Source organism: Cololabis saira, chromosome 11 (genome assembly GCF_033807715.1).
Source record: "Cololabis saira isolate AMF1-May2022 chromosome 11, fColSai1.1, whole genome shotgun sequence".
In the NCBI taxonomy this organism is placed as follows: Eukaryota; Metazoa; Chordata; class Actinopteri; order Beloniformes; family Belonidae; genus Cololabis; species Cololabis saira.
In genome coordinates, this window is record NC_084597.1 from 48,052,668 (window position 1) to 48,065,992 (window position 13,325).

At 41.1% G+C, this 13,325-nt stretch overlaps 1 protein-coding gene across 1 annotated transcript in view; it reads right to left on the reverse strand.

Moving 5' to 3' along the window:
• tln1 (talin 1) overlaps nt 1-12,150 on the reverse strand; it is a 256,414-nt gene extending 244,264 nt beyond the window's left edge. Inside the window, 1 exon segment of the mRNA XM_061734635.1 lies at nt 11,969-12,150. The gene's annotated coding sequence lies outside the window, so the exon portion shown is untranslated.
• Between the last annotated feature and the right edge of the window lie 1,175 nt (nt 12,151-13,325).

The window sequence follows — 13,325 nt, forward strand, 5'->3', positions numbered from 1 at the left end:
AAACAGCCACCGCTTCTAAACAATGGCGGAGCTCGAGCCGGCGGAGAGAGCTGGTTGTGGGCGTGGTTTCAGCAGCAGAGGCTGAACCTATGGAAATCTGCTCCTGTCGTGACTCACGACGGGAACAGATTCTAATCGGCTCAACAAAAAAAATAAAAATCACGTGACACTGGGGGATTCTGTCGGGCGGGGGTCAGAGACCTTGCAGAAATTCATGGGATTTTGTCTCCCCTCTGCTGGCAGGGTGAGGGGAGACCACTTTATATATGTTAAAAGAAGAAAAACATTTTTCAACGTTTTTTACAAACGTTTTTCATAATATGTCCCCTTTAAATCTGAAACATTAGCTTTAATCCGTGGAAACAAACAATGCATAGAGAAGACAAAAAATAAATACATTTTAATATTTGTTCTTACTGCCGTCATCTCAAACATGAGTTTCCCCCTCAGGTCCTAGCAGGTTTCTTTTATTTGGAACAAATCCTGAATGCAGTTTGGAAGCAGTTTCTGCTGGGCTTTAAAAGCAAAACGAGTATTTTATTTAATAAAGAGATTATTTGTTGGTTCATAATAGTCAGATCTATTAATTATCCTTAAAGCTATTTTCTGTAATAAGAAAATAGGGTTTGTATTTGTTTTATAGGTGTTTCCCCAAACCTCCACACAATAAGTCATGTATGAGTGAGTTACACATACATACAAAACAGTTCTCTTTGACAGAAGATATCATTTGTTTTACTTATTATTGCTAGGGTTTTAGACATTTTTGATTTTACACTATTTATATGTGATTTCCAGCAAAGTTTATCATCAATTTTTACCCCCAGGAACCTATTTTCGTATACTCTTTCTATTTCCATACCACTAATTTTAATTGTTGAACCATGTTCAACCACCTAAGTCTTCATATGATCATTAAAGGAAGTAGGAGCTGCTCCTCCCCTGGACACGCCTCTCTGGCCTGACGAACGCCCCAGGCATCCGACTCAGACTCAGGAACTGGCTAGGGTCTAAAACAAATCATGACTTCAGCTGGAGTAGTGGCAGCTTACGTCGTCCTGGCCAAATATGGCCGAGTTACAACGCCGCGGCCCGCTCTCTGCTGCACGCTGGAATGAAAAGCAGGTTTCCTTAACTGGTGCGCAGCGCCGGCAAGCGTGCTAGGAAAAACACACGTGCACGGGGACTGCAGGCGAAATCACACCGTCATCAGAGGAAAAATTTAAACACATTTCGTCCACAAGGTTGACTCCTGTCCACTATGGTTTACCGGTGACCGCAACAGGGCAGCAACATCCACGATACCCTGTTGTATCTCACATATAGCACAAGACATCAGCTCATCACACACACACACACACACACACACACACACACACACACACACACACACACACACACACACACACACACACACACACACACACACACACACACACACACACACACACACACACACACACACACACACACACACACACACACACACACACACACACACACACACACACACACACACACACACACAGGATTCAGAGCAGGAAGACGTTGATGGCCGGCAGCATCGTTCTGCTCCTGTTGGAAACGTTTACGTGCGTAAGTCGCACCACGGCTCCAGCTCGGTCCGTGTACTTCGTGGCACATCCGTTTTTTGTTTTGAAATTACAAAATGAAAATAGAGATATAATCCAAAATAATCCGTTGCCCATCTTTTGTTTTGATAATAAAAAAATGGAAAACGGAAAACGGATCGTTATCGATTATCCGTTATCTGATTTCATTGATGCGTTTGAAAATCGAAATTGGGAATTAAAACAGCGAGTGGAAAACTCTTTTCTCTATTTCCTTTTCGTTTCCAACGGGGGGGGGGCAGTATGTTAGAGTTCAGTTTATGTTATTGATTGGACGCTGCAGCTGAACGGACTGTCACAACAGCACTGCAGTTTCATGACTGAGGGAAGACAGATTACAGATTCTGTAGAACTCATGTTTCACTCCCAGATTTCATATTTGATTTATTTTCTGTTTCAACATTAAAAAAATCTAAAACTGTTAATTTTCAATCTGATGAACAAAAAAACCAGAAACAACTTTCTTCATTTATTACTGTGCATGTGCAATCCCCCCATTTGTCCAATCCTTGTTTTCAGTATCCTTGGAAACGAATAATAACGATCCGTTTTCTGTTTTTTTATTATCAAAACAAAAGATGGGAAACAGATTATTTTGGGTTATTTCTCTATTTTTATTTTGTCATTTCAACACAAAAAAATGGATGGCCGCGAAGGTCCGTGTATCTTTTGGTCATTGGATTTTTCCGTCATGAGTGGGAATCAAAAAACAAAAAACGATTGGTTTATTTGATTTTCCTTTTTAAAACAAAAAACAAATATTGAATTACACTGCATTTTTTCTTTTTCTGTGTTAATATGATTTAACAAAGTTTCAAAATACGCTTTTATTTTCGTTTTCTATTTCATATAAAAAAATGAAATCCCTAGTCAACAGGAAGGAAAAAACGAACCAAAAACAACCGTTTATTCATATTCGTGCACCGGAAGCTGGCATTTACAACCGAGTGAACTTAGTTCTGGATATTTAACAGGCATTCCTGCGACAATTCTCTCCAGGGGAAGTTTGATTTTAATATTTTATTGGTCGTTTACGTGACTCGGAAATGGCTCTGTATGCTGCAGTTCGGGTAACCATGGCAACCATAGCGGCGCTGAAACAACAGATTAAGGATTATTTTTTAAAGATTGATTAAGGACTTGTTCCACAGCGGTTTGACGCACAAACACATTTCCTGCACGTTGCAGCAGATGTGTCTCCTGCAATGCTCAGAAATGAGCGTCAGAAGATTCTGTGCTCGGCATCATCTGAGGAGAAAAAGGCTACGCAGAGCTGGAGAGCGCTTTGATTCATCATGGCCGAATGACCGGCTATCTGTGTTCACTGGGGGTGCATGCTGGAGAAGGTCGGGTTGGAAGAATTAATTTAGTCCCACGCGTGAGGTATCCACGTGATTATCATTATATGTATAAATTGCACTGCAGCACAAACTTTACCTGACGCCGGAATTCATGGTATGGCTGATGGAGCTCTCTCAGGTTCTTCCAACCCGACCTTCTCCAGCATGCACCCCCAGTGAAGACAGATAGCCGGTATTGCGGCTTTCCTGTACTTTTAAGAGCCGCGTGAGAGTTTATTGTTAGGTCCTGTATATTTGCATGACGCGCTGCTGACAGAGAAGTAGGCTACGCTGAGTCCGACAGAAGTTTTATGGCGTTTAATGACAAAACTCAGCCACAACGGCCTTCCGACATGCTTAATGGGTTTTAAACGTGTACACTGCAAACGTGATCGGGGTGATCAGTGTTCAGTACAAAGCTGTCAACAAAAATTAGGCTACGGCTCCCTAACAGCCTGTCCTAACTGCATGCGAGCGTCCGACTGTCGCGCCGCAATGCGTGGCATCGGACCCGCTCTGAACGCGTTATCGGCCCCACGTTCTACCACGTTCTTTTGATTGACAGCTGAGACTCGCCTTTTAGAAGGCTGATTTATGGTTCCGCGTTACACCAACGCAGACCTTACAGCGTAGGGTACGCGGCGCGGTCACCGAACGGTGCGCGTCGCTGTAGGCTACGCCGTCGTTTTACGCGGAACCATAAATCAGCCTTTATTCACCCGCCCGTGCGCTCCTGAAAGAAACTCCTAACATTAGCCGACTCCTAAAAGAGTAAAGGGACAAGTAAAAGATGGGTGATTACTTGTAATCTCCCTACGTTTGTACTTTCTAAACAGAAAACAAGCTTATTATTCGGTGGAATAAGTGGGGAAAAAACCGAACAATTAATAACGGCGTGTGATTACGCAATCAAACAGCGAACAGCTGGAGTGACCGGCGTGCGGTGCAAACATGTCAGCATGTCAGATCATTACTGGGATGTGGGGAAAAAGCAGAGGACACGATCAATCCGGCAGGATCCGGGACAAATTAAGCCCTAATAAGATTAAGATAAGATTCTTATTATATCTTATTATCTTATCAGAACCTTCCAGCCTGGCGATCTCCCTCCAGCAGCTGCCACTTTATTGAAGTTCTTGTATTGAAATGACTGTTTCCTACAGCGCTTTACACTTTTTTTTCAACTTTCAACCGGCTTTCAACGCGAGCGACGGGAAGAAAATAGAAGCAGGGCGTGAGACAAAAGTCCAGCTCAAAACGACGCCGCGTCGCTCGCAACCAGTATAGACAGTGCAATAAAAATAAAGCAATGGAACTGTTTTTGACGCTGACGCTCGCTCACGTCGCATGCAGTGTGTATATTTACAATATACTGTGGACATCTGAATAAAAACCTCATAAATAGATTGAATCAAAGCGCTCTCCAGCTCTGCGTAGCCTTTTTCTCCTCAGATCATGCCGAGCACAGAATCTTCTGACGCTCATTTCTGAGCATTGCAGGAGACACATCTGCTGCAACGTGCATGAAATGTGTTTGTGCGTCAAACCGCTGTGGAACAAGTCCATAATCAATCTTTAAAAAATAATCCTTAATCTGTTGTTTCAGCGCCGCTATGGTTGCCATGGTTACCCGAACTGCAGCATGCAGAGCCATTTGCGAGTCACGTAAACCCGACCAATAAAATATTAAAATCAAACTTCCCCTGGAGAGAATTGTCACAGGAATGCCTGTTAAATATCCAGAACTAAGTTCACTCGGTTGTAAATGCCAGCTTCCGGTGCACGAATATGAATAAACGGTTGTTTTTGGTTCGTTTTTTCCTTCCTGTTGACTAGGGATTTCATTTTTCTTATATGAAATAGAAAACGAAAATAAAAGCGTATTTTGAATATTTGTTAAATCATATTAACACAGAAAAAGAAAAAATGCAGTGTATTCAATATTTGTTTTTTGTTTTAAAAAGGAAAATCAAATAAACCAATCGTTTTTTGTTTTTTGATTCCCACTCATGACGGAAAAATCCAATGACCAAAAGATACACGGACCCGCGAAGTACACGGACCCACTTCATCCATTCAAGAGGAAGCTGAACCTAAGGCCCCGTTTACACGTAGCAAAAACGTTGACGTTTTCATGCGTTTTGGCCGTTCGTTTACACAAAAACGAAGCTCAAAGTCTCCAAAAACAATCAGTTCTGAAAACTCCGGCCAAAGTGGAGATTTGCAAAACCTCCGTCTTCACATTTGCTTGTAAACAGGGGGAAACAGACATTTAGGCTTCAGAACGTCACATTATGAGACAGAAACGTCACCAGCGTTTGAGTGACACCTGTGTTTGCAATTTGTTTGGCCACCGTCAATATTTTCTTGTATTTTACCTGTTTTATATTCTAAAGTCACACTTAAAAGTAACTCCACTTCTCTGTCACTCCAAATGAAAGACTCTCGTTCATCTTGGAAGTAACTGGAAGTTAAGGTGCGGGTATGGTTCTGCGTCACACACACGCAGAGCACACGGCGCACCCGTGACCCCGTCACGAATCGTTCAGAGTTCTCCGTCTCTCCATTTGGTTGCGGTGCAGTACCCCCCGCGGCCACTAGTTAGCGATCTTTTTCTGAATGGTTTATCCGACTTTTTCCGGTCACAGTAAATCAAAGAAATAAGGACAACTATTGTGCAAAAAACAAAAACAAAAAAAATCACATATAAACGAAGAAAAAAGCCCTGGAAGTTCACTACTGATTCAAACCGGAAACCGGAAATGCTTCGCTTTCAAACGAACCAATCACAGCCCTCTCGGTCTGCGTGTGGTCTGCGTCTCCTCGACGCGTAGTTACAATTTTCGGGAGGTGCACGTCACTGACGGCGCATGTGACGGCGTGTCCTCTGCGTGTACAAAAACCACACGCCGTAGGCACGGCGTCGTTTTGACGCAGAACCATAATTCAGCCTTTACTCGTATCATTTGTTGATGTTTTTTTTCCAGGATTCTGATTGGCTAGCATGACTTTATCTTCTCGTTACACTGCCCCCTGTAGGTTTGGCTGCTCATAGCACCTTAACAGCTATTTATGTGGGTTCCTGGAAATTATGGTATTTTTCAAAATGTAGAGGGGGAAATATCCGTTTTTGTAAATACCCAGCTCTGTGGAAACGTGACCTGAACCTAAGATTTACGGGTCAGCGTAGCAACTGCGCCCACGGCCTGCCTGCAGGACGCGCCGTTGCGTCTCTTTACCCAGGAATCGAACCTGCAACTCCCTCCAGAACCTGAACTACAGCCGTGTGAAGGGAAGGGGAATCTTGACTCCAGGATCCAAACCTGGGCCTGTTCACCCACAAAGATTCAAACACTTGTCCACATTTAAAGAGATAAAACTGTTTATAAATCATAATTCACTTGTACATCTGAAGCCAAGTTTTCTGACATCATATCTGCACTCGGAGATGAAGACTGATGTCACCTGAGACTGACATTTATTTCTTAACACCAGCCTCTCAAAACCTCAGAGAACAGAAGATTTACTGAACCCAGATTATTTCCACACTTCTACCACCAGCAGACTGCTACATCACTTGCACTTGCGCCGGACCCATTTCAAAGAACTCCCACAAACTACACTGCAAAAACTCAACATCTTAACAAGAATATTTCTCTTATTTCTAGTTAAAATGTCTCATTTTTAGTAAAAAAAAAAAATCTCAATACACTTAAAACAATCATCACTGGAAAAAACAACAATTTTACCTGTTTCAAGTAGATTTTCACTTAAAATAAGTAGAAAGATCTGCCAGTGGAACATGATTTTTTTGCTTGTAATGAGAAGATAAATTTTGTTCCACTGGCAGATTTTGTGAATCAATCAATCAATCAATCAATCAATCAACTTTATTGTCACATCATATTACTCAGTAACATGGGTAAAAAATGTGTTTGTGCAGGCTCATCATCATTTGCAGTTTAAAAGAAAATGTACTTGAAACAGGTGAAAATTGTCAAATAAGTTATTTTTCTGGTAATGACTCTTGTTTTAAGTGTAAGGAGATTTTTTGACTAAAAATTTGACATTTTAACTAGAAATAAGACAAATATTCCTGGTAAGAGTTTTTGCAGTGTAGACGGGTCAACGGTTGAAGCCTGTGATTGACGGACACAAGTAACTGCAATCAATAAAACAGAATCATTTCTTTCTACCATCACGGCTTATTCATAATCTTATAATTCAGTTCACCCTCACGAGGAACGAGACCCCACAGAGACCTTGCCTCAAAGCGGGTCCTCGTAAATCTGATCACGGTTCAGGGTCCGATTCAGATCCAATTACTCCGAACAAGAGAATTAAAAACCCATTTGATGAGGAATCTGACTCAAAGGAATCACAACTCAAAAATGATCAGTTACGTTCAGGCTGCTGAGAATATAGATGGATTTAAAACCCACAAAAGACATCAGATACAAGACGGAGCAGCTGAGGAGATGCTGTTGGAAATAACACGATGGCCTACTCACGAGCAATACTCTGCTAACCTATCTGGCGTGTTTCAGGCCTGAAATACAAAACATTATATTTAAAATGAATTAAGAGAAACACTTTTAAATATTTTGGGTTCATTGTGTTAAGAAAGTTAACCAGATTTAAGAGTCACGTTTTCTGATCTGGGGATGCAGGAATCCTAAACGACGGTGGGTAACTATGATAACCGACCGGCAGTTTTTATTCGTGTCATGTTAATGGAGCCAGTGCTAATACCGTAATGTGACCATGTGAGGAGATGACCTTTGACCCCATCTCCTCACACAAGTGCCAGACAAAGGCGGTGTACAGGATAATAAGAGGAAAGTACCTGCCTTGAGCACAAAGATTAAATTAAATGACAAATCACTTTATGGCCGTAATTCGAGCACAATATAAATGAGACATTCGACTCTGCTTGTGACGCTGGCGTATTGGGCGGTTATTGAATCTGAGGATATTTTTGTGTTCACACCACGAAGAGAAAGTGGACACGAAGGTCCCAGAACACTTTCTAATGTGCCCCGGTCCTGGAGATGGATAAGAGCTCATCAATATGACCCAATTCCTTACAACGTCCAGCTGGAGTTTCAATGAGGAAACGAGGTAGCTCACGCGGGTTTTTAGAGCCTCACATTGTAAAATATTCGCTGCCAACAGCTCGGTTGGTTATATACATATGTATATACAATGTATTAAATACACAATATAATATACACATCATTGTTTGTATGAGAAATACAACCCTGCACTGTTGGGTTCAATGATGAAAATAATCTCGACATTTCGATTTTTTTCTCAAAATTTGGACTTTTTTCTCAACATTTCGACTTTTTGCTCAAAATTTCGACTTTTTCTCGAGATTGTACTTCAACATTAATCTCGACATTTCGACTTTTCTCTCGAAATTTTGACTTTTTTCTCGACATTTTGACTATTTTCACGAAATTCTGACTATTTCCTCAACATTTCGACTTTTTTCTCAACATTTTGATTTTGCCTTTCACAATTTGCCTTCATTCTAAGGCTTATACATACAAGACTTTTCAGTTTTTGCGGCTCCAGATATATTTGTTTTTTGTGTTTTTGGTCCAATACGGCTCTTTCAACATTTTGGGTTGCCGACCCCTGTTATAAAGGTTGTGACAACCAATTATAACATTACAAAGTGGTAAAAGCTTTACTGTCCCAAATGTATTTCAGGTCTAAAATACAAAATGAGATGCATGATGGGGTTGAACGATATTAGAACAACATATATGTGATGTCATATTTGAATAATAGACCAATACTTTACCTCTAAAAAGGTACATAAACTACTATTTTTTAAAGAAAGAGAAGGTGCACCCTGCCTGCAGAAACACTTCCTAACTGTCACATGTGCCATTTACCCACACTGAGTGTCAATGGGAAGTGATCTACTACAGTTTACTGATATCAATTCATTTTCAATATACAGTGCAGCCCTAATGGAAATAATTCAAAGGAAATCTAAAAATCCCTGCATTATCGTTTTCATTTTCCATATCATCCAAACTTCTTGCTCATTTGGTGATTTCAAAAAATTTATTTTCCTCAAACATGTAAAAAAACTTCCTGAAGTTTAGTTGAAGACAACTTAAAAATTGTGAGACCAACAGGAGAGAAGCAGATAGAGAATCCTTCCTTCCCTCAAAACATCTGCGCCAACATGAAATCAGAAAACCAAAACTATGACAGACAAACAAAAGGCTATAAATATAAACTGTGATTACTGAGGCACACCAGATGTCTTCGTCTTAGACGTTAAAACTGCTTTATTCCTCTAAATAGAAACTTCTTCAGATTACTATGCTCTGCTCTATATCTATGTATATATCTACTTACACACGTGTGAATACGTGTGTAAGTAGATATATACATAGATATAGAGCAGATGGAGTTAATATAGATAGTATGGTGTAAATTAGTACATTTATATAAATATTTATATGGGCATGTTTGTACAAATATATAGAAATACTCAACTATATGTATGTATAGGTAAGTGTGTGAGTATAATTATAGTATAGTTATTATAAATACGTGTTAATAAATGATTAGTGAATGGGGGTAGGATTAAATAAGTTTACACTTCTTCCTACTCCTTTTTGCACATGTAAATTAAGTGTTAAAGTATGAAATTCTTTGTTTCGTTGGTTCGTTTTCTTATCTTCTCTTTAATTGTTGTTTCTACTTGTACAAAATCAAATCAAAAACTATAAACCTATGAAACGTTGCCAGCCACCTCTTACGTTTTGGACATTTAATAGACACACTTTTAACCTAAGATTTGAGGACTTTGGATGAGGAAGTTCCCACCACACAGCAGCAGCAATGAATACACACGCTTGACAGGATCTTCTAAACAAGTTTTACTTTTCTTTTTAAAAATCGAATCTGGAGCTTGTTAAGCATCCTATCCTCGAAAGCAAACACACCCACGACACAAGATTCCTGTGCTGCTGTGAAGAATGTGCAGCCAGAGGCGACGTTTCTCCCGGTGCGACACGCCCATGCCGCCGCGTCCGCGACAGCGCGGCAGCCGCTCCAGCGGCAGCAACAATGCAGCCGCTTGCCGCTCTAGCGGCAGCAAAAATGAAGGGCTGCCGCTGGAGCGGCGGCCGCTTGCCGCTCTAGCGGCAGCGGCAGCAACAATGGCGGCTGCCGCTGGAGCGACAGCAACAATGGCGGCTGCCGCTGGAGCGGCAGCAACAATCAATCAATCAATCAAATTTTATTTGTATAGCACCTTTCATCCAGGTACATGAAATACAAAGTGCTTAACATTTTGATTGAAAACTAAGCACAATAAAAATAAAAACTGGGAGACCAATGCACACTGACATACAATATAGTTTATTAAAATGAAATAATGATAAAAGTTCAAGAATTAAGGCTAAAAAATAATCGGTCCACAACAATAAAATATAATAATAATAAAAACATTACAAGAAATAGATAAATAAATGAAACAAATACCTCTAAAAAATGTTACAGAATAAAACTATAAAATTTGATGCTACATAAAAGCCAGACCAAAGAGATTAGTTTTTTGTCTACGTTTAAAAATGTCCACATTTCCAGCTCCTTTCAGATCCTCCGGCAGGCTACAGTTTTGCGGAATCGTGGCTAAAAGCAGCATCACCAAAAGTTTTAGTTCTACTCTGTGGAGCAGCTAAAGAGGAAGAGACAGAGGATCTGAGTTCCTTCCTGGTTCATAGAATAAAAACATCTCTGAAATATACTCTGATGCAAGCCCATGTAGCGCTTTAGAAACTAATAAAAGAACTTTAAAATCAACACGAAAACTAACAGGTAGCCAGTGTAAGGATTTTAAAATGGGCCTAATGTGTGCTCTCCTTCTGGTCTGAGTCAAAACTCGCGCTGCAGTGTGACAATGACGGGCTGCCGCTCCAGCGGCAGCTTAAAGGGGACCTTTTATGGCAACTAATACCTATTTTAAACAGGCTTTGAATGTCTTAAAAACAAACTTTTGATTGTTTTTGCTAAATAAATTAGAAATTCAGCCTCTGAGCCATGTCTTTATCTTCCCATTCTCTAACCTCATTATCTATGCAGGATTCTGAGTGGGCGGGGCTATGATAATGAGGCTCTGTGCTGATTGGCTGCCTGAATGACGCGATACACCGCTACGGAAAAATGGCGGAAGCTCCGGCCGACGGAGTTAGTTGTGGAGGCGCATCGGAGACCAACCTATGTAAATCACGCCCGTTGTTACGTAACGACGGGAGCAGAATCTTATTGGCTCGTAGATCCACATGACACTGGACGGTTCATCCGTGCGGCTGTACAGACACTGCAGAATTTGGTTGCTTTCCTCCTTCTCTGAGTTGGCAGGCTGAGGGGAGACCACTTTATATATGTTAAAGCAAGAGAAAACCTGTTTTTCATAATAGGTTCTCTTTAATGACGGGCTGCCGCTGGAGCGGCGGCCGCTTGCCGCTCTAGCGGAAGCAACAATGACGCGCTGCCGCTAGAGTGGCGCTTGCCGCTGCAGCGACAGAACCGCTGGTTGCAGGTCATAAAAGGAGCAGACAAAAAGCAAAGCAGGGCGGTCTCATGACAGCAGCCCGTTTAAAACGCGGAACTGCTCGCACTGTGGCCGTTTCATAACACACACCAGCGAAAATGCTCACAAACACACACACACACACGCACACACACACACACACACACACATACACCCCGACACTCTGCGTCCGCGGCACGGCGCGGCTCGCTGTCTATGTGGCGCGTGTTTCCCGACGACCCGCTTCCTCTTTCTCTTATTTGTGAAGCTCAAGCGGAGGGTTTGTTTGCAGCCCTCCCTTCCCTTCGACCGTGTCGTCCGGGCTCTTGTGCGGACCGTCGTGCTGCGAACACTTTCTGCTCCAAACCCAGCGCCTCCTCTTCCTTACAGCCCTTCAAAACTTTTCAAAGTTAGAAACGTTTCCGTCTGACCTGTTGAATCCGTGAATCCGATCCCGTCGACGGCTCTTCTGACGATGAAACCAGGGTCAATTCGGGCTCTCTAAAGTTGTTCCCCTCGACAGAATTAGATTTAAGAGAAGGGGAAAAGGCCAAAAGTGACTTTTTTTTCTTGTGTGCGCTCCCTCCCTGTCCGCTCCGAGCAGAGCTGCTGCTTTAACTCCACCCTGCCGGGCGGAGCGACGCCTCGCCACCACATCCACAGCACAAACGTTTACAGAGATCTTTATTTTTTAATATCTTTTTTTATTAACATTATTTCTCATTACAGCATTTTTGTGCATCAAGTAAGACAAGTTTGTGCAAAGAATACCTGTTTTATAATTTAAGAAAAAGCAAAAGAAAACAAATAAAAATCAACAAAGGAAATAAAAAAATGTAAAAAAATAAACAAATAAAATATGCATATGAGAACACATGTCAGCATATGCTTCCAAGAAAAAAGAAAGAAGGAAAAAGACAAATAATAAAATAATAAGGAAACAGATCTAATATATATGTAGACGGATAACAATGACTTCAGTCGAGAAAATGTCAAGAAAAAAAGTCAAAATGTCGAGATTAATGTTGAAGTACAATTTCGAGAAAAAAGACGAAATGTTGAGAAAAAAATCAAAATTTTGTGAATAAAGTTGAAATGTTGCGAAAAATGGCGAACTTTCGACTTTATTCACGAAATTACAACTTTATTCTTGAAATTGTATTCCAACATTATTCTCGACATTTCAACTTTTTTCTCAACATTTCGACTTTTTTCTCGAAATTGTATTTCAACATTATTCTCGACATTTCGACTTTTTTCTCAACATTTCGACTTTTTTCTCGACATTCCGACTTTTTTTGTCAGGATTTGACATTTCCCCCAGTTTCAGTTCTGTCTTGTCCATCCTGTTTCCCATCTGCCCTGATTGTCTGCACCTGTGTCTCGTTATCCTCTGTGTATATCTAGGCCCCGTTTACACGTAGCAAAAACGGTGGCGTTTTCATGCGTTTTGGCCGTTCGTTTACACGAAAACGAAGCTCAAAGTCACCAAAAACGATAATTTCTGAAAACTCCGGCCAAAGTGGAGATTTTCAAAAATTCTGTTTTCACGTTTGCTTGTAAACAGAGGGACACGGACAATTAGGCTTCAGAATGTCACATTATGCAACAGAAACGTCACCAGCATCATGTGTGCGACCTGTGTTTACAATTAGTTTGGCCACCGTCAATATTTTCTTGTATTTTACCTGTTTTATATTCTAAAGTCACACTTAAAAGTAACTCCACTTCTCTGTCACTCCAAACGAAAGACTCTCGTTCCGTTTCGAAAGTAACTGGCAGTCAAGG